The sequence below is a fragment of the Odontomachus brunneus genome, unplaced genomic scaffold (assembly GCF_010583005.1).
Source record: "Odontomachus brunneus isolate Ranch 3 - 2012 unplaced genomic scaffold, Obru_v1 Obru_scaffold_050, whole genome shotgun sequence".
NCBI lineage: Eukaryota > Metazoa > Arthropoda > Insecta > Hymenoptera > Formicidae > Odontomachus > Odontomachus brunneus.
Window position 1 is genome coordinate 205,862 of NW_022639500.1, and position 21,102 is coordinate 226,963.

A 21,102-nucleotide genomic window follows, 5' to 3' on the forward strand; every position below is an offset into this window, starting at 1 on the left:
ATTTTTCACAAAGCAAAAGAAATTGTTGTTTAGGAAAATAATTGTGTATGCTGACTGAATGTTATCGAGAAATGTCGAAATTAATCACAAACTACCTGTTTCGTTAGTAATGACTACTAGAACTGTTTGCATTGCCATCTAACATTTGCGGGCGGAAACTAAGTTAAGGTCCTAATATAACATCCCTTTGTAAGGGAGAACTCTGGATAATTATATCCGCGTCCCACGACTACACTTCGCTCCATAGATAAATAGACATGCACTGCGGATATATACTTAGGTAAGTTCAGGTGGGAATATCTTCATACACAGCCCCGCATTGTGCGTTGCGACACAACGGCGACGGTAACGCTGCTCTGTGCTCGCAACAGATAAGTTTACTCGCGACATGAAACTATAGGCGAATGACTCTGGGCAGAGATAGCTTAACACGAATAACCACTCTCCAACTAAGTAACACGGCGGCAACGGCGCAAAGTGCCCGTCGTGCGCCCACGGATAATCCTTTTATAACGAGTAACTGGTCGGGTCAGCGAATTTCGCGGGATTAACGGCGATCGCGACCACGATGAACACGATCGACTCGGAAATGCGAAGTGCGCGAAGGTTACATCGCAGAGTAAATCTTCAAGATGAGAAACGCTTGAGTTAAAGCGTGCGGTCGGCTAGGTGTTAAGGTCGATCGATATCCAGAGTCTTAGTGTGAGCATCCTTATCGAAAGCGATTCTGTCTTTATGGTGATGTCCTGAGAGCTTTGCGCGTTCCGGCTGGGAGGTCTCGCGATATCTAATCGCACATTCGTCGCCGCGGACGCAAAATCCATCCGATTCCACCTTCGGCAATTTACCTTATCCTCGAATTTGCCTAATGCCATCGCGCGGCCCTCGAACATCGAAAACCCAAACACGAGTATGCACTTTTGGTGGAATAGAAGGAACGCGCGTTCAACGACGGCATTGCATTCGCAGTAAGACGATTATACATACGTGCGTGCATCGGATTTTACGATGCTGTTATGCAGCGAACCGGCAGCTTTGCCAATTCGCAGAACGAGGCATAGACGACGGTAATCGATGGTAAGCGCGGCGAAAGGAAAGACGCGCGCGTGCAACGATCGGGATTCCGATACGACGGGATTAATGCAGCATGAAGCCGGCCAGTCGAAAAGCACCCCGGGTTAAATCGCCCATCGTTGCCGTTTTATGGACCGCCGCGTAACTCACAGTTAATTACCGAAGTTAAAAGCGACGTCCGGCGAGATCGTGTCTTCGTTCCGGGCGTTGTTGCGACGGCAGGTGCTCTTTCGCCGCAGTTTTCCCAAGCCGAAATTTTTATCCTACTTTTTCGGTTTCGATATTCTATTTAATGCCCATTTACTCTGAAACTAACTTTTTCTATTCTATTTAACCCATTAACTTTGTCGACAGGCTTCTCTTTAAGAGCTACAAGCGGTATTTTGTGCGTCTTCCGCCATTTGGAAATGAGTAGGACTTCACTCGCTACATGCATTAAACATACACTGATCCTTCAGAATATACGGATGTTAGAAAGTTCAGGTCGAAAGTACATCTAGAATTTCGACTCGGGTTTCCTCCTCGCGAAACCCGTTCACGTCTTTGGCTGTTCATCACAATTTCTCGAGTGATTATTTAAATCCTCTTTTAATTAAGTCCTTTAAAAGAACGACTCGGGAGCAATAAAACTACTTTCGACCGCCGAAATCTGTCGGTTGCACGCTTTTCGAACATGAAGAAGTTGCGAACTCCTCTCGCGCTGCGTCATACGAGGATCCACTCTCATGGATCTTCATGGACGGTTACATTTCGAGTTGTAATTGTGCTTGAGTTCTCCCGAGATATCTTTCGATATCCTCTTCGATATCCCGTCGTGTTACGATTGCGTCTATTACACTCGGAATTTCTGACTTTCGGACCGGAGAGACATTCGCGGAATGCGCAGACAATATAATAATTAGGCACAGGCCATCATCGCGCGGAACGACATCGTTGAAGGCATCGAAATTGGAATTCCACAACGACTGCCATCTTAAACGCTTGATTCGTGATGGTATTTCAATAAACTCGCGTTCGATGCGGAGTGACTCGACGCGAACGAACAGGTTCCGTCGGCAAAACTCGTCGTCGAAATATACCGGGTGAATCGCGGTTTCTTAAAGATCCTTTATTTCTTATGTGCGTCCCGTGTCGCGTAACTTCGCCGCGAGAGCTTCGTCTCTCGTCATTTCCAATACAAACTTCCCGCGAGCGATTCTCTTACTTTGGAGACGCGCGACCGGCCGCGGTATCGATGCGAGAGTTTCGGAATCGAGACCTTAACCAACCACTGAACATTTTTAACTTCATTGGAATATCGCGAAGAAAAAAGAAATAAAAACAAGACATGGAAGCGTCATATCGTGACGCATTCGGGGCACTTCGCGAGAGCACGCGCGTTTCCGCAGTTTGTAATTCTCGAAATTGTGCAAATATTTGCCGGTATCAATATCTATTATAATAGGCGCATAATTACAAAGTGTCGGTAATTCGGTTAAAATTATATTAGCTGCCGGAAATTCCTTGAATTACCTAACATAACAGACTACATACCGTCATTGGCAAAAATCGCGAGTGCGGGCCCGCGTATATGCATATCTTCCACCTACGAGCGATTCGATAAAGCCCTCCGTCGCTCGGCTGTTATCGATCGATAAAGGTGCATACCATCGTGAGTTATATCGGGAATGTCGAGCTCCGTGATAATCTTCATGCTTGAGAATAGCGAAAGTGTCGTAGCGAATACTTTGTCGTGTGCCTCTCCCACGACAACGTCATTAATATCGACATGTTCGCGAATTTTAAACATCGACATGTTCCGAGCTCGCCCAAGAAACACGACGTAAAAGAATGACGCTAAACGTCATCATGTGTTTCCTTAATACGTGATTACGTTTGCACAAAGAGAAGCCCGCGTTGTTTACAACTATTCCGCATGTTTTGTGAAGATCGATCAGTAAAACGGCGGTAACGTTATTTTCAAAATCGAGGACGGAAGATAATGGGAAAGCTTCGATAATGAAATCTTTACAAAATATCAAGTTTCAATGTGCCCGTCTACTCATAGTTCTTCAGTGTACACACAGTTTTGTGATGAGAAATGAAGTAACAACAATAATCAATCTCATTCTGAGCAATTTAAAATTTCTAAGAGGGACACCGATGCGCACGGTCTTTAATTCGACGTGCGAAAGTTCGGAGGAACGACTCGGCGAGACTCGGGATCCTCGCTAGATTATACTGCTCGGGGCGATTTTATTAGAAAACCTCTTCCAAGTTTCGTGCGGCGGTGCCTACGGGGTGTAGTCATAAGGACGTGTATTCGAATTGATAGCGCATCCTCGCTTGGCAAAAAAGATAGCGCGGAGGAAGAGAACGAGAGCTACATACGGCGACACGTCCCGGCATAACGGGCCATGATGCTTTCGATAGAGGAGAGAGGGTTTGAGAGGGCCTCGCTATGTACCGCATTACGGTTTAACGGCGCACATATAACGGCGCCGGTTACTGCACGTTGTAAAAGCGGGACACTTTAAAAGCTTCTCGAAAGTCGGCGGCGCGCTGCTCCCGGTATCTCCTCGGCACCGCACACGGCCGTATCCTGGCCAAGTTTTATACACGCCGGTGCTGTAACTTATTTAATGTGGATTATTGATGCCGGCCATTATGTAATGCGAGAGGTAACAGCTTGTAGACTCTGGTCGTCATCGCCATCACCGCCACTTCGCGTGACACCGGATTTTTTTACGCGGTCATCGAAGAAAGCGCGAAACTGCATTTTGCCGAAGAGGAGCGTCCTCTCGCCGGTATATCTCTCGCCCGAACGAGCGTTTTGCGTGATCCAACATCCGGAAGATATGGTTGAGGAACGTGATGAAAGCCGCACGTCGCTACACAGGAATTTCACGTTTCACTTGGACACTCGTATATCGCGAGACTGCGATAAAAACAAGAGGGTGATCTCATTTCGATTTACCCATCTTATTCCCGAGTAGTCTTGTTCTCAAGTAAAATAACTTTGCAATTGTACCACAATACCGTCGTTATAATACTTGCGTACTTTAACGCAATATATAAGTGGCAGTTTCGAGACAATTTCTTGCCAAGTTCAAAATTGAAGCACTTGATCCAAGCAGTCGTGGGATTTTGCGATCAACTCTTTGTCGAACTATTACTAGATGTCAGATTTGCGATATCGACACGATACTTGGCCAGTATCCGCTGGATATCGGATTACAGTTGGGTGATAACTTGAGCCCAACACCGGCAGTCAATTCTTGGCCGAGCACTGGCAATCATGTACGATTTCAATTTATTCCATTAAAAGTAACTTTATTTCACCAAGAATAAATTTCTCGTATAACACTCGACTTTTTGATAATATTAATCGGAGTCTCAAAATTACGTACTATTTGGAAAATTGCGTAGAAGCTTTCCTGCGCGAAATGTCATGCTTTATGTAATAAAATTTTTCGACGCTTTTATGCGTCGTTTTAATAATTAAAAATTAAGTTCTCCTTTCAATCTAAAGATAATACCGATTTTCTGCGCCAAGACAAGTAAACGCGCGTTTAAATATAACTTATTTTATGCGCGTTAAAAACAATTTTCCTATCTAGTAAAACGAAAACGGCCACGCTGGTAACATCGGAGCTCGCTTCCGAGATAGCTTCGTACAGCCGATCCGCAGCGGTGTCGCTTCTAAAAGTCACACGAGGGTGATGTTTATAGCGATACGCATCATAGCTTTGCTCCAGGTTTATCTACATTGCTGTTCGCGATCGGTATCCGACGCGCCTGAATGGCTTTCGATCGAGCTCCGCGGTGTTATCCGCAAAGCGGCCGTTCGCGGGTACGATTATGTTTCCCCGGGAGCTGCCTTCCAATTTCGCGGTGCTGCTTCGAAAGAACGCTCTCAAGAACGCGCATGAAAAGCGCGGGGGAAGACCCAGGGAGATCTTCGATGTCACAGCGCGACGGAGGCGGAATATCTGCCCGGTCGTGCTACATCCATTGTCCCCGGGACACGACAGTGTGGATTATTTTCTCGGATGAACGGTCACGGATGGCGCTTATTTCGCCGCGACGGCTTACGTAATCTTTCTCAAACGCATCAGTATCCCCACGTATCCCTCGGAATCCTATTTAGTTCGCCAAGCCCGTCACGCGTATATTGGCGCATCGCACGTGCTACGCGTACGCGCGAAAAGCGCCGGAGGATTAAATATTCGATTAACTGGCGGCGGCAGAAATTGCCTTCAAGGCGACGTTAATGATGGCGCGAGAACGAAGCTGTAATACCACGGGCACTTACGTAAAACGGAAACGACGAGCGGGCGCGCGTTTTTGAGAGAAAGCCAAATAGAAGCGGTAACTTTCGCTTAGGATTTAAGTGGAAACAATGGAGCGCCAGAGTCCTTAGACTCGGGCTACTCCATTGCCTGTCATAATGAAACAGAGCGCGCGGCACGCGAGGTGAAAAATATTCGCAGAGAGACAGAGAGGCGCGTGAGAGGCAGAGAGAGGAGGAGCGTCAGCGAGCGTGAACGTTACGGCATCGATCCCCTACGGCGTATGCAAATCGCGGTAACAGTCAGAGCTGCCAATCCGTCCGTAAAGCAAGCACTAGTGCGAAGGGTGCAAATGAGAAAATGTGCCGAGATATATATAAATATGTGTGTGTGTGTGTGTAGATGTTGATATATCTTCAAGAGACAATAAGATAGGAGAGATAGCATAGTTGACGCACGCCATACACGTGAAGAATCACATCTTACTTGAATCTGGAGAAAAGGAACAACGCAGACGGATGTAACACTCGCGAAGGCAAAATACAAATTAATATCCTAACGAAATTCATGAACCTCTAACGTGATATTCACGCGTCGTGCATCATGTCGACGATATTATGCTCGTGATCTCAGCCTATAGTGCTCGAATACCGCGTGTACATCTATGTAAAGTAGCAAAGGACTCCTCCTCCTCCTCTAGTGTCGTAGCCGTTCGCGGCAAGTATGAGAGCAAGATAAGGAGAAAAGAGGGAGCACGCGACGCGGAAAATTATACAAACGTATCGCACCCCCCTTCCATCTCCCCCACTCAGTTATTCTACGGGAACAATGACCGAAATGGACCAAGTCAGCTTCTCACGAGAGATCGTCTTGTGACTGTCGACATGGGGATACCCATGGTTCTGAAATAGAGACAACAATTTTGCGATCCGACGCAAAATACGCCGGCAACGAAGACGAAGACGATAGAAGATTAGCGCGCAGTCAAATCCGGATCCACGCGAATCGTCGTTAGTGTCTAATGATGCTGAGAGATCCGTGGAAACTGCAAGTTACTTCTCATCGCCGGATCTCTCTTGGCAAACTGCGGCTACTGAAAGAACACTATCCGCTCGTATCAGATCGCGTCGTATTTCGTCCTCCCCCCGACAGCGACGCTGGCAGCGACGTCGAGGAAGAAATATCTTTTCCGAAAGTTTTCCATCCAGTCGCCCTATCCGCCGCCATTGTGTCAACCATTTTCTAGCAGTTCTATCAAGGTGAAAGCTCTTAATCTCAGAACTCGCCGGGAGACAACGGCGATCCAACCTCGTTCCGCGTCTGTATGTGTGTGTTTACGAGGATGAAAGGGAAAGAGAATTCTCGTAACGACCCTTCCGCGTTTGTCTCCCTCTTAGTTACCCTCCCCGCGATAGCGACGGGATGAAGAGAGTACACACAGGGAACACACGGCGGCGGGAAAGTGAAGGGCCATATGTGGCCGGAAGATTTCGCACGGCCGCGTTGCACCACCGAGATTAGAACACGCGCGGGACAAATTGAATGACAGCTAACGATAGCTTTTTTAATATCATTATTTCAAATTATTATGAAGCGCGCATTTGCTCGAAATGGAGAACCGCTGGAAATTATTCTCGTATTTTTAATTAATTTTTCATGAACTGCACATACGCTTTTAATAGCGTGTGAGCGAATTAACAGGATACTCCTGAAATAGATCGAGCAGAATGTTATCAGTACCGCTAAAAATACGTAAAGCTTAAGAAAGCAAATCTGTCATTTTTAAATGCATAAAAGCGTGTGATTTGGCTGAAAGCGATACGTTCTTTATGGTTTGAAATCACGTAATTTAACACGTTTAGTAGGCGTGTAAATTATAATTTAACACATTTAAACATATTAAATGATGCAATTAAAACGACAAGAAACGTGTAAATGGAGATTCAGCCAAAATAATGTACTTGAATTTGCAGTAAGAACATCAATAAAATAACGCAAGCAATTGACTGATTCCCACGCACATCATACGGGGTTTACCGGTTTCTAATTAGATAGAGCCAAGCATACCGTTGTATTCTCGCAAGAGTAAAACGCTCGGGAAGGCGCGCTGTGAGGCAGCAACCGAAAATCATTACACACAATGGCCCTGGCAGATCGCCGTGGTCAACTGTGTCGCGAACCAATGTAGCATTTACACAGCCAAATTAGTTGGCCTAACGAGCAAAGAGCAGCTGTCGCGGTCGGGTCGACCGATATCAATGCGCGCTAGGTCAAAGTTCATCGAGATGAAATTTAGCCACCCGCGCCGTTCTGGATCGCGCACCGGTAATTTCGGTGAATCGGAAGCGCGTTCGTATATATGAGGCTGTACGTATATATGAGCGTATATCGAGAAGTACCGGGTTAATTCCAGTAATAAAATCCCGACGGTGGCCGATACCCGCCGCGAAAGGGGAGCGGAGTAGAGCGCCGACGAAATGGCGGCCCGATCGAAAATCTTCCCTCTGTGTTACGACGATCTAACTCGTGCGAGTCTTCTTCTCTCCTACTCCGCGGCCGACTCGTTTCGATTTCGCACTGTCGAATCAAATGAGAAATCGTGACTCTCGAGACTCTCATCTACCTCGTGGAAAATTGGGGTCGGTAACTCTTTCAGATTCTCCGAGTACTTCTAACCACGTCCGAGAAATTGCGAGGTGTAATTACGGAAGAAAGAACACGTGGAGGTAGAGAGGAAGAGAGAGAGAGAATAGAGAATAGGAGGAGAGAGAGAGAGAGAGAGAGAGAGAGAGAGAGAGAGAGTGTGTGAGAGCGAAAATGCGAGAGAGCGAGGGAGGAAGACCAAATGTTTATTATTCATGAACATTCAGTTAACTGTCTGGAACTTAACTCTGCCCAAGGCGAACATAATCCCGACTATGGAGAGAACTAATGAATAATGTCAGAACTCGTAACCAAATCGCCATGTTTTCGAGCTGATTTACTTGTGCTTTTATGTGAAAATTACATAACATTAACAGGCTTCTTCCAGAATGTCTTTTCGCGTTGTTTACGCGGAATAACGATTAAATAATTAAATAATCAGGTACCACTCAGTAAAGAATCCCTTTTTCTCTCGCACACACACATCCGAACACACTTCTAATCAGATAATTTAAAATTAATATGAAGTTACGGGTGGTGTGTGTTACGAAAATAACACGACTCGAAATGAAATTCCATCAGCGACTGTATATACGAAAACTTCGTTCCCGGTGCTCATTTCGGCGAATCTCTCCTCTCTCGCGATAGCTGCCGGCCACTCACAACTCCCGTGAGGTCCACACGCGAGTCGATACTCGCCACTCCGCGATCAATAGATCGCAGCTCATCCCTTTTGCCCGGAGGACAGCGAGAGATAAGACAGGAAATACGAACATATGGGCAACAAAGAGTTGGTATCATGCCAAACACAGTTACATACGTATGTACACGCACGCATCATATTTGCCGAATATACGCGGCAGTTTACGCAACGTTTTGCTCTTTATTGCTTTAGCAAATGATAACTGTCGAGTTGTCGTCTAAATTTCGCGCAATGTCAATCGCGAAAATCAACATGTTTAAATATTGATTCAGATACCGTTAAACTGAAACGCACCATTGTCGAATCTTTCGACTCACTGTTATCCACCTTTTTAATGCCAATTTTTACGATTGTACCACACGTCGAGAAACTGAACGTATTTTGACAAAGTTCCGCGGCTGCAGAGCAATATCATCTATAAATAACGTTTAAAGCAGCTTTTGATATTCTTTAAAATATCACACGATGACGACTCGTTCTATATGCTCGCGAAAGAATAATATATTGAAGTTTGTCTACTTAACCGCGACGGGGGTAAACTGAAAAACTGGTGTAGATGGAGAAATATGGAAAAAGGAGGATGTGCGGTTGTCGACAGGTTGCTCTAGAGCGGACGAATCTTCTCGTGCCGCTGGGACAATGCGCCTCGTGAATATATTTGCGATATGGAACCGTCGCCGATTCCAGTCACACGTATACGCGCACACGCACTCTACAGAGACGAGAGAACACCGGAGTCTTGAATTAAATATTTTATCTTAGAATTCGGAAAAGCAGAGGAATGTTTTCAGAGTTTTCGTTATTAACGTATTCTAGACGAAATGTATTATATTTTCGCTTACATACGTGAAATATTTAGTCGATAATCAAAACGTCGATTGAACGTGCAGTATTCGAAACGTCCATAATTTAGAAAAACATCAGAGTACAATGAAATCGAGAACTGGAGATCTCAATTGCGCTGCTTGCGCCTGATATTCCGTCAATTTTATATTTAACAAACTGTCAAATTTAATTAATATTTATTGAGTTATACCCGTTAACATCAATTAAATATGGAAAGATATTCAGGGTGCATGCTCATCGGAGTGAAGACCTGCAGTCTTCGGGCTAATCGAAGCAGAAATTGGAAAAATAAACGAGAATTTAATTATTTGTTCAAAGAACTGTCACTTATATGGCTTGCATCTCATTATCAAATAATCTTCGTCAACGGAAAATTATGTGCTATTTTTGGCATTCTCTTCTGAGATTAAATCAATAAGATCATTGATATTGTCAAGATATTATTGATATATTAGTATTATTAATATAATCGAATGTGTCCCTAATTTCCTGATATTATCAGACATATTAACACCACGGCATCTAATGCAACTCGCTGTTATTTCGGCGCGCTAGCAGTCTTTAAGTAACATTTCTTAAGTGCAGCGGCTATGAGGGGTTTAGAATTACCCGCTTTTATTACTACCGTGAGAGAAAAGTTAAATTTGGCCGAGTGGTGTTACCGAGCAGCGGCAGTAAGAAGATGGTCGGAGAAACGCTTCGAACTAGACGGTCCGTTCCTGATCTTTTCGAGCTTACCAATTACTCGGCACTCGTTTTTCTTACTTTCGCCGAGGAAGAGAGATCCTGAAATACAAGGCGCGGCAGCGAATTTATATCCTTTCCGGCGCGACGGCGGCGGCTCCAACGCGCTCCGAGGAAAATAATTAACCCGCTGTACACCCTCTCCGTCCACATACCCCCTGCCGACTCTCCTCTTCGAATCGAGTGCCTCGTTGACAACGGAAATTATGGCTCGCGCCGGAAAAGCAGCGTTCCCTGTCCATGGGGGCCGTTCTCCCTTTCTCGTTACCGTTCGATACGTCACGTTCTGGCTTTTTGTCTTGCGCCGCGCCGAAAGATTCCGCTCGTTCCGGCACGCTTCTGTCGCGAATTCCGATCGTTCTTTATTAGAACGCACATAAATAACGATCCGACGAGAATAGCCACGAGACGGCGCGGCACGGTCGCCCGCTATTCGTAGATCTAGTCGGAGGGCCTCGTGAATCGAAGATTCCTCCCTCGTTTAGGAACGATTCCACCTCGAGAACCCAATCCGAAGTTGGCGCGCCCGACCAGAGAAACCGGCCATTTTCTCTCGCGGGAATAGAAAATTCGTTTCGCAAAGTGACCAGAGTCCCGCGCTCTTCCCTCTGAACGCTTTTGTGAAGGCGCGCGATGTAACAAAACTCCTAGGGCGAGAAGTTGTAAAGTGTGTTTATAAAACGATCTCCCTTCAGGCTCGAGGAATCGAAGCGCCCCTTCATCCGGCAAGAAGAACTTTTGAGAAAGGTGTCTGATCAATGTAAATGCGAAACGTTATAACAATATGCATACGTGATCGAGGTATCAATCATGAATCTTTTCACGTGAACTCGATCTTATTTATTAATCGTGCAATTTCTTTTCTAGTATGAAATCATGAAAAGTTAATCATTAGTTTTGTAGTACTTGGAGGCGATCATGAATCCTTTTTTCCAATGCAAGCTTATGAAGAATGTGAACATTGAAAATACATTTCCATGTATTTTCAAGATCAGATTTTTCACTTTTCACGAGTTCACGCTAGAAGAAAAGATTTATAATTGATCCCTGCGAAAAATACAGTCAATTAAAAAAAAAAATCCCCTGCCTCAACCCTCGCATTCACGCTTCCACGGGCAAAGCTACTGCGATGGTGCAGATTGCAGGTATTACGTGAGCAGAGCGCGTAGAAAATCACGCACATTGGCGCGCATTATTTACCTCCACGAAAATCACTCGGTTTACATACATTGCGATAATGAAATCTCCGATGAAAATTCCGCCGAAGCAACATCCGCCCCGGGGCGTCGAATCGCCGGCGATTCGAGCCAAAAGCCTTCGATTTCGGATAACCTCGCGCAACCATCGATACCTCGCTATCGAAACAGCTGACGTTTCTCGCGGTTGGCCCTCTGGAAATTGTAGGCGGGTTAAAAGATCAATCATTTGAGACAGTTGTGGCTCAAAAATAGCGATTCTGCCGAGCTTTTTATTTTCATCGCGCGGACTATATATTTCTGCCTCTCCCTCGCGCGTGTCGGCCACGAAGACAGACTAAAAATGTAGACGTCCCTATAGATTACGTCACCGCTCGCAGTTGTTACGGCCATTTCCTATCTGCATGTATGTAACTTTTCATATTCACCGTGGCGGCCTGCAAAGCAGATACGCGCGCAGCCGCGCGCCGCTGTAAGAGTACGGTGCTGTGTGCTGTTGTTCCTCTTGTTTTATTTTCTTCCTTTTTTTCGACGTTTCTCCTTTTTCCCCGACCGTTTCGCAAGATAATGACGATCTATGGTGAGAGCCGCTGCGCTTTCTCGCGAGTCACGACGACGCCGCCGCCGCGACGTATCAAGGTGCACGTTTTCGCACACGGCAACACGCGCTACATCACATCAGATCAGAGCGTGTCCCGCCTGAAAACACGTTGACTGTTTTATTACTCCCACTATCCGGTATATTAGCCAACGTCGCGGAAGATACGAGTCATAAATGTTTGATGTCGGAGATGGGATTTTCCGGCGGCGCGGCACGGCGATTTCGCTGAGGAGCGTGCGTGAGTCTTTCCGCAAAGGTGCAATTATCTCGTGTACCTGAGTGGAGTTCGCAAAAAAAACGTGTTATTAACAAGAAGCAGGGGATCAATAGAGCTCGAGGATCGATGAACTGCGGGATTCGCCGGCGCCCGGTCATTGCGACGTATTTGCGGAAAATTCGGCGCGACTCCCCCTGCCGCCAATTACTGATCGACGCGCGTTCCCGCAATTAACGAGCGGCTGGACACGGTGAAAATACGCCGCGACCCTGTTATATCAAGGGGGAAAGTAGAGCAGCGACGGAAGCGTGTCGGACGTCGGATATTCATAAGCATAGTTGCGTGGCTAATTACAGCTACAGTTCCTCCGGCTCGCGCGCGCCGGCGGTATGAGATTTTAACTATAGCGGAACGAAATGTTCATTACGGGAAAAATCCGCGCTGGAGAACAGCGCGCACGGCCAAATAACGTCGTTTTAATTTTGCCCCAAGCCTGCAAAACGTCCACTGTATCATGGTAAATTTATAATGACGATAAACAATGCCTATTCGCGGCCAAGCTTTTCGTATCGCACGATAATCTTTTCGATGTTGGTCGCGTGCTCGCGTTATTTATGTCCACGTGAATGTACTGCCTACCAGCGGCGGTAGATTGGAGGGAGCACGGTAATCCGTTTCGTAACCGCGTTAATAGTTTCCAGAGAACGTGGCTAACGGAGAAATACAGCGAAACTTACCGGCAGAATTAGATTAATTGTGATTTACGCGTGCGCTCTGCAAGACCGATCATTGATGTCGACAGCAACGATGAACGTCGGAAACGGTAGTCCGATTTGAAATAATTTTCCGCTCCGCCGGACGAACGAGCGTCTCCTGGTTATCGCTCTCTCGAAACTGCGTTTTGCCGATACGACACTCAAACGAAGCTTGCGGACTTAATACTGTTCGACGCGATCATTTGTCCGAGCCGAACGTCGTTACGCGACAGACACGCACACGCCTCGGACAATAAAATATGATTGATAATTACGCGAACGAGCGGAGATTGCAATGACGCTACTTTCATCGCGGACGAGTACAGTCGCCCTTTCCCGCGCGTTTCCGTGCTCCTCGCCCCTAATGCAATTCCCTCGTTATCCCGCGGGTCTCTCGCGTTCCGTTCAATTCCAACGGGCTTTTTCAAATCTCCGCTAAAGACATCGACTGAGCTGGGATTGCAGCACGGATGTGGAAAAACAAATCGTGTTACGCTGATTATCTGCGCCGAGTTTCCTGGAAGCCAGAGGGAATATCGAACGGCGATGCAACGAGGGGACGACGATATATGATAGCCGGTGATATGCGATGATATGCATGCAGCAAAGAGGAAAGATTGGTGAAAAGCTGTGGATACGACGGACGAACGGGAAGAAATTAGCCTCCCCGAGTCGTTTGTACCGTGCGCCGAGGTCGCTCGATTCGCTAAACAAGATCGGGAAATTTGGAAACGCTTCAATTTTTTGCCATAGGTACATAAGGTGAAAGCATCAACGCCTGAACGTTAATAATACACAGACTAGACGTTCTTGTTTTGCTCTTTACTATGAATATTTAAACCTTCAATATAGAGAATATACGAATATACAAAAAAGAACATTCTTGTTTTGGAACAATCTTCATTTCTAAAATCTGAAAGTGAGATTTTTTGACGACTCAACAAAGAAAAATAGAATCCTGTTATTCAAAAATAATTTTCAAGAGTAAAAAGCACAAAATATTGTATCACGAGAATAAAGTATCTTTAAATATCGGAAAAAGATATTACGTTATCTCATCAAAATAATGATCATCGCGCTTTTCATGAGATTATTATACTATTTAATTTTAATATAGTTGAGATTCAAAATTTTAAAATTCTTCTAACAAATTATATATCGTTACGTATGTGAACAATGATTGTTACTTCGAATATATTAGTTTTAAATGAATATCAATCTTTTTTCCCGTGTACATGTATTCTACGTTAAAAGTTTAAATATTCGTATTTAAAAGTAAGACAATAGGAATGTCCAGAGTTAGGCACCGGTGTTATTAGTATCAAAAAACTCGTTTTTATCTTCCATACATCGGGAAAAAATCTCGCGAGCCTCGTCTGATCTCTTTCTTATTCAACTTCTTTTTTTCTTCTCTCCTCTTTCACCTACTGAAATATATCCGTCGCGAGTTACCTGTTCGTGAAATGCACTTATACAGTTCGATACGAGCGGGATTTTTCAATCATTCTTAAAGACGCCTCTCGGCCGGAGTTTCCAAGTTGGCGCGTCAATTTTATTCGAGTCGCAGGAAACGCAAGTTGCGCTGTTCTATTTTGGATGATAGGTCGCCAAGCCTTCTTTCCACTAACTCCACCGCTTCCTGAGATGTTGAATCGCTTACAGATCAGTGGGCTCAACGCACTCCTTTTCATTCCTTCTGGTACAGAAATTTTCAATCGCTCGATATTGCGAGTCGCTCCCCAAAGCCGTCGTCGAGTGAGGAAGACTAGAGGCACTGAATTTACGGCAACATTTTCTCAATGCAATTTATTATGTTTTATTCCGTTTTGACTCGGTCTCGATAATGCGCGACTAAAAACACGGCGAAGTAGTGTTTCTCCCCGATGCTGCCGATATGACAGCCGCCGGTCTCTCTTAATAATATCTAACTGCGAACAACCCCTCGCGCGTCTTTTGCCGTTCTGTATAACGCACAAACGTAATGAACGGCCGCGATATATTGCATTCCGCGAGATTCACATAACCGACAGGTTCGACGAGAGGAGGAAGGACAGGCCGTACTCGCAGGTACCGATACGCGGAGGCTATTTCCGAATCACCGCTCCGAGGATTATATAGCCGGTAAGCAGGACGGTTGCCGACTCCGAAAAACTTTCGTCAAAGCGAAACCCCGGCATCAAGGTCTCCTCTGGCCAGCGGACTGTACAGTCGACTGTACAGCTCGCAAATCGATTGGTCTTCGCCCATCTTTGCCCGGCTTTGTTTGTCTTCGCGCACTTTTCTATTTGCACTATCGTTTGCTTTGTGCCAGACAAAACAACGCGACACGACAGAAGCGCACGCGAACAGTAGAGTTTGGAAGTGCGCGGATGTTCCTCTATTTCAATTTACGGTTCGCTTTGTACAACCAGTGAGAACTAAAATCACTTGTTTTTTTCTATGCAGCACGCCCGCCTACGCGCGCGCGCGCGCGCGTCAACGATGACAGGTAAAGAGGATTAAAAATGACATTTTACAGATACGTCAGAATTTTCATCTCACACGAGCTTTATGTAGCTTCGCGGCCGCAAAATTCAATGAAGATAACGAGAGTGATGGCGCGCGCGTTCAGCGAGTGCGCACGCTCTATTGACATAAAAATTAATACTCTCGCCATTATCGTTTTATTTATGCGAAAACAGAAACACAAGCGGAAATAACGAGCTAAAATAAGCACCGGCTAAAAGATTGCTTGGGCAAAGAATTTCGCGGCGGTATATTTGCATCGCGTTATTCAAAGCTTCGATTAATTGTTCGTCCGCGCGTGCGAACGACGAAATCAAAACCTCCTTTAAATTACAAATTTAACGAAACGCGAAGCAAACGTTACAATAAGCGTCCCGATATTATGGCGATACACGTCCATCGGGATATTGCGTGACAATCGATGGAGCGAATCCGGTGCGAGATGCGACAATATATATGTGCGCTCTCACCCTCTTTTTCTCTCGTCCTCTCCCTCTGACGTAACATAGACGTGTGTGAATTCATGACAATGAAACTAATGATGATTACGATACACGGGGCGACCCGACGACCCTCACTCTCGACCGTCCACGTAACACGTCGTCAAGAGAGTGCCGCGACTACTCAGTCCTCGCGCAGCGTACTCTCTCTCTCTCTAAAAGCGGTCCGTCGGAGAACCGGAGTAAGTTTACGCTTCTACGTCAACACGGCAGGTTGGAGTTCGCGGAAGCCAGATGGATGCTGCTGAAAACGGTGCTTTCAGCTTAACGCAGTCACTAAGCACGGCGCACAGCTGTTTTAACGACCTGGCCGCCCACTACTACAACACGCGCCAATCTCGCGCACTGTTTAAGCCCTCATTACCAAATATTTTGCTAGCGCTAAAGCAGAAAGAGAAGATAATACTAACATTGTAATGAAGACGACTTCGATTAATGACAGCCGCGGAAATTCGTCGCAAGCCTGATTTTCCGCTTCTCTCGCGTTTGCCGAGTTGAGATTTTGGTCCGACCCGAACTCCCTAACTCTGTATATTCTGAAGGATCAGTGTATGCGTAATATATATAGCAAATGAAATCCTACTTAGCGCTTCTAAATAGCAGAAAACGCATAAAATGTCACTTTTATAAGTTCTGAAGAGGACTTCTCGGCAAAGCCAATAAATTAAACGGAATCAAAAGAAATTGATATAGTTTCAAAGTATCAAAATAGACGTTAAATGGAATATTGAGGTCGAAAGTAGGATGAAAGTTTCGACATCTTGGGTTCTTCCCCCTCGTGGGAAAACGAGGTCTTACGACCTCCAAGTCTTTCAACCTTTCGGCGGCTCTCGGACAAAGTGGAAATAAGGATGCGTTTATTTTATATATATATATATATATTTATGTATATACATACATACATACATACATACATATATATATATATATATATATATATATATATATATGTAAACACATACATATATACATACATATATATATATATATATATATATATATATATATATATATGTTGTCTCTCTCTCAATCTTTCTTTCTATAATAATTTCACTCCCCCCAGGTCTTAAGGTCAAGAGAATCTTGGCCCAGTGAGCCGCCTGTAAATATAATATAGTATAACAGAGCATACCCACACAATTCCGCTCGACGAAAGCCGTCGCGTCAAGCATGTCATCCTTCGAGATATCTTGGTTTAACAGCAAGACACGTATATATACGTATCGGGCGGCTCGTAGAACTACATCGGCGCAAGGGGAATATACGAAGATTTCACCTGTCAATTATATTATTTCTCTCGCGAAGATCTGGAAGGTTGGGGCGCGAGTGACGTTGATTTATATCGTACGCGAGCGGTGCATCGTTTCCCCTCGGTGTGTGAATCAAGACTCAACTATAAATAGGTTTACCGTCTGCATAATTTATCCCTCTTTCTCGTGTTCGCGAAGAGACGGGGAGACCTTTATGCAATTAGATAACATTAGAGATAAGACATTGAATTCCACTGTGTGTCTGTTCGCACCGAAACTTGGCGCCAATTCGTAACGTTTTTGCAGATAAATGGAATGAGGTGTTACATCCCGCTGCGCGCATACATCGCGGGACGTTCCAGGAAGCACCGCAGTGTGCCGCATGCAGTGAGTAAAGCACAAAGTACTCGATTAGCATTCGCTTTTACCCGGGGACACACCGTAACATTTACGCACGGCGTATTATCTAAATTTTCGGCTCTCGGCCGCTAATGCACGTATATGCGAACGGCCCGGGCGCATACAGATGCGCGTCTACGTGATCGAAATTTCGTACGGGCCGTTTATGCCCGGTAATCAATGCGAAAGCGACTAATCAGTTACCAGACCGGCCCACGCCCCCGCGCCAACGCGATGCGCAAATTATCGTTTGGAGTGACGCAAATTGCCGTGGCCGCGGAAGCGCCGAATAAAAATATGTCGTACGAACGGCGGGATAATAAAGAAGGGCGCGACCGTAACTTCGTTACATCGGCGAATCCTGTTAAAATTCATGATGCGGAACTAGCACATTATGACTTGCAAATGTGCAAAATACGAGTGCGCGCAGACGAAAATAAATGTATTCGTGTGTCGGAATTTTTCGCGCGCGCGTTATCCGCGATGCGTAAAGCCTGTATCGGACTATAGCTATTGCAATTAACAATTATTTTTCTATCAGAACAGCCATCGATTGAATGATTGACTAGTAACTGAATGATATCGATTGACTAGCCGATTAGACAACGCTCTGTTTTATAAAATCGTCAATCGCGATTTAATCACTGTAATACGAGCTTAAGAAAATACTGGAATCGATAACGAACTCGAGAAACGTCGGTAACGTAGAGAAGATCATCACTAACACAATTATGCTATCCTTTTTGTGATTCTTGTACATATAGACCTCATATAAACGTACGTTGCTTTGTGTTACCATATTTAGAAGAGAATATCGAACCTCGCGTATGTAAAACTCTTCCTGCATACTTTTTAAGCTTCTATATACAAAGGTACAGCAGTGTCGTTTGACATTTTTTTGAACGAGGCAAACTCGCATTCGATATGTACAAGTCGCAGATCTTATGTATCGAACGAATATATACTTGCAGCGTCTGACAAGTCAATTTACACTTGAAATGCCAGCTGATGAGATCTTGTATTGTCTTTGTCATATATTGAACAATGCATCGATTCATTCTAGCGCATATTTTTATTGTGTAAGAGCACTTTGTAATTCGCGCAGTCAATAAAACGTAAACTATGCAGAAAGAGTGTTTTCACTCTATTGATGAAGATTTCGGCATCATATACGAGTATATCACAACCGTCGCTGTCGTGTCGCTTGGTACAAGCGTAAATGGGTGATCGCAATTAATCGAAGTCGCCTCCGCCCATAATCAGTCGCGGCCGACAACCTGCCGCGCATCATCATCCAAATTGTTGACTTTATTAACGCACCGCGCACTTACAACGTTAATGTAGGGTGCTACATTTATGCGCCTTCGCAAACCCGTGCGTGGCAACATTACATCGCCGTGTGTGCGCGAAAGCGTGTACACAAATATTTACATGCGTGCTCGCAGTCATTCCGCTCACGTATCTATATATCGCCGTGCTTATTCACGGCCGACGCTTGATTGATTGCACCTGAGCCATGCCGCTAATTATTCAACGTAACATTTCGATTATCACACGGAACAACGGTTAACTGCATCGATGTTTCAGCCGGTCGGTCCACTTGGATTAATGCGCGCGACGGAAGCGGCAGCAACGCGCTACCACGAGGCCCCGCGATTAATCGCCGTGTGATAATTGCATTCTTCTGCAACTTTAATATCGTTTAATATCGCTTAATATCGCGAGGAACGTTCTCCACGTATAGAATTACCATCGCCGATAATGCCGGCGGTCGCAATATCGCTGCGTAATTTTTTTGCTCCTCTTTAGCCCCTCCTCCCCGTTTCTTCTTTCGCTCTCCTTTTTTCTTCTCCGTTCTTTTCTTTCTTTCTCTTCCTGCGAAATTGTCGCGCAATCGAGGAGTCCGCTTGAAACGGCCGCGATTAAGCTAATTGTGGGCGTGCTGTATTAATGCGCATAAACGCACCTACAGCGCGCCATATATTCAATAACACTGAATATAGTGCGCCCCGCACGTATGCAACGCGACGAGCGCGGGCTCGTCCAACACGTTTCCCATGTCGGCGGTTCGGCGTCAATAATTTTAACGTTATCACGCCGTATCAATCTGCGCCGAACGAACTACGTAAAATAATCACGATCCGGTAATGCGACTCAATTAGGACGCGGCACGTCGCGTCGCGTTTTACTACGTCGTCCGCTTACACGAGCACGTGGTAATGCAATTACGCACTCGCCTGGATTATAACAATCAGTTCGCGCTCGCCCGCCCGCCTGGCCGCGAACCGCTCGTTATTAACTTAATATTAAGTTGAAAACGGGCGATTCACTGCGTCACACGGCGATTATCCGGGAGCGACGTGTTGGCCGGGCGCGGCGTGAATCGAAAATTCCTCCTGCAATCGACCGCGACGATTATCCGACCATTACCTTAATTGCAGGCGCCGCTAATGCGCGTATCCACGCGCGTACAGTTATTCGAATAGCCAGCGTAACGCGTCGCACCGGGTCGCACGCGATATCGTATCCAGTATCGGTCTTGCACATCGGCCGCGCGTCCCGGCTCTGTTCAGCTCACCGTTCCCGTGGGAGACGTAGCTCTCGCGGCTGTCACGTCGAATTGCCTCGGCTCGAGCGAGTTAAACGAGCAGGTCCGCCACCGTCTCTGTGCGCGGATACGATTGCGTGCGTGGAAGAGAGCCGGGAATCTTGCGGTAATCCGCAGATAGGATTCGCAGCCGGCAGTCCGGCTCCGAATCCCAACCGCTCAAAATGCGAGCTGCGTAAGCGGCTGAATACTTGCTCGTCCTAAGCCCGGCCGCGAGGATTTCGATGACGTAAGAGAGATATGTTCGATCCGCGCCTCCTCGCGCAAAAGACACCCTCGACGACGAAGCTCGCGTCTGAGCTCGCTGCAAGCGCATCGCGTCTCGCTATAAACGCATTTCGCTAATACGCGGCGTTTATCCGTGGATATTCAATATGGAAAGGCGGACTGCAGGTAAGACCAGTTGTCCTAATATGTCACGATAAAATTGTGAGAGAGTTGCCGAAGTCGTATCCGCTCTCCTAAATTCGTATCTTTTCTTAATGTTTGTACAGCATACGCGCAAAATAAAATATATTCTTGTTATATATGTTGTCACATTGTTTGTATTTGTCACATTGCTCATTTATTCCTCATTTATTCCATTTTTATCGTCAGATTTTGTACATATTCAATAATAATAAAGGAATTTTTTGATGATACGAAATTTCGGCAATTCCCCCGTAAAAATATTAAAATATTTATTTGTTACTGTTGTACACAGTTAGCCTTTTCGAGTCTTACAATGTTAAAGGATAAATGCAAAGGCGAGGGGAAAATGTACCGAGAAAATATTGTAGTGGAAATTAAA

At 45.5% G+C, this 21,102-nt stretch overlaps 1 protein-coding gene across 2 annotated transcripts in view; it reads left to right on the forward strand.

The window, feature by feature from the left end:
- LOC116845230 (limbic system-associated membrane protein-like) overlaps positions 1 to 21,102 on the forward strand; it is a 184,981-nt gene that overhangs the window by 70,661 nt on the left and 93,218 nt on the right. For both annotated transcript variants that reach the window (XM_032817668.1, XM_032817669.1), the window contains exon 2: positions 17,612 to 17,692. The gene's annotated coding sequence lies outside the window, so the exon portion shown is untranslated. The remainder of the gene's footprint in view (positions 1 to 17,611; positions 17,693 to 21,102) is intronic.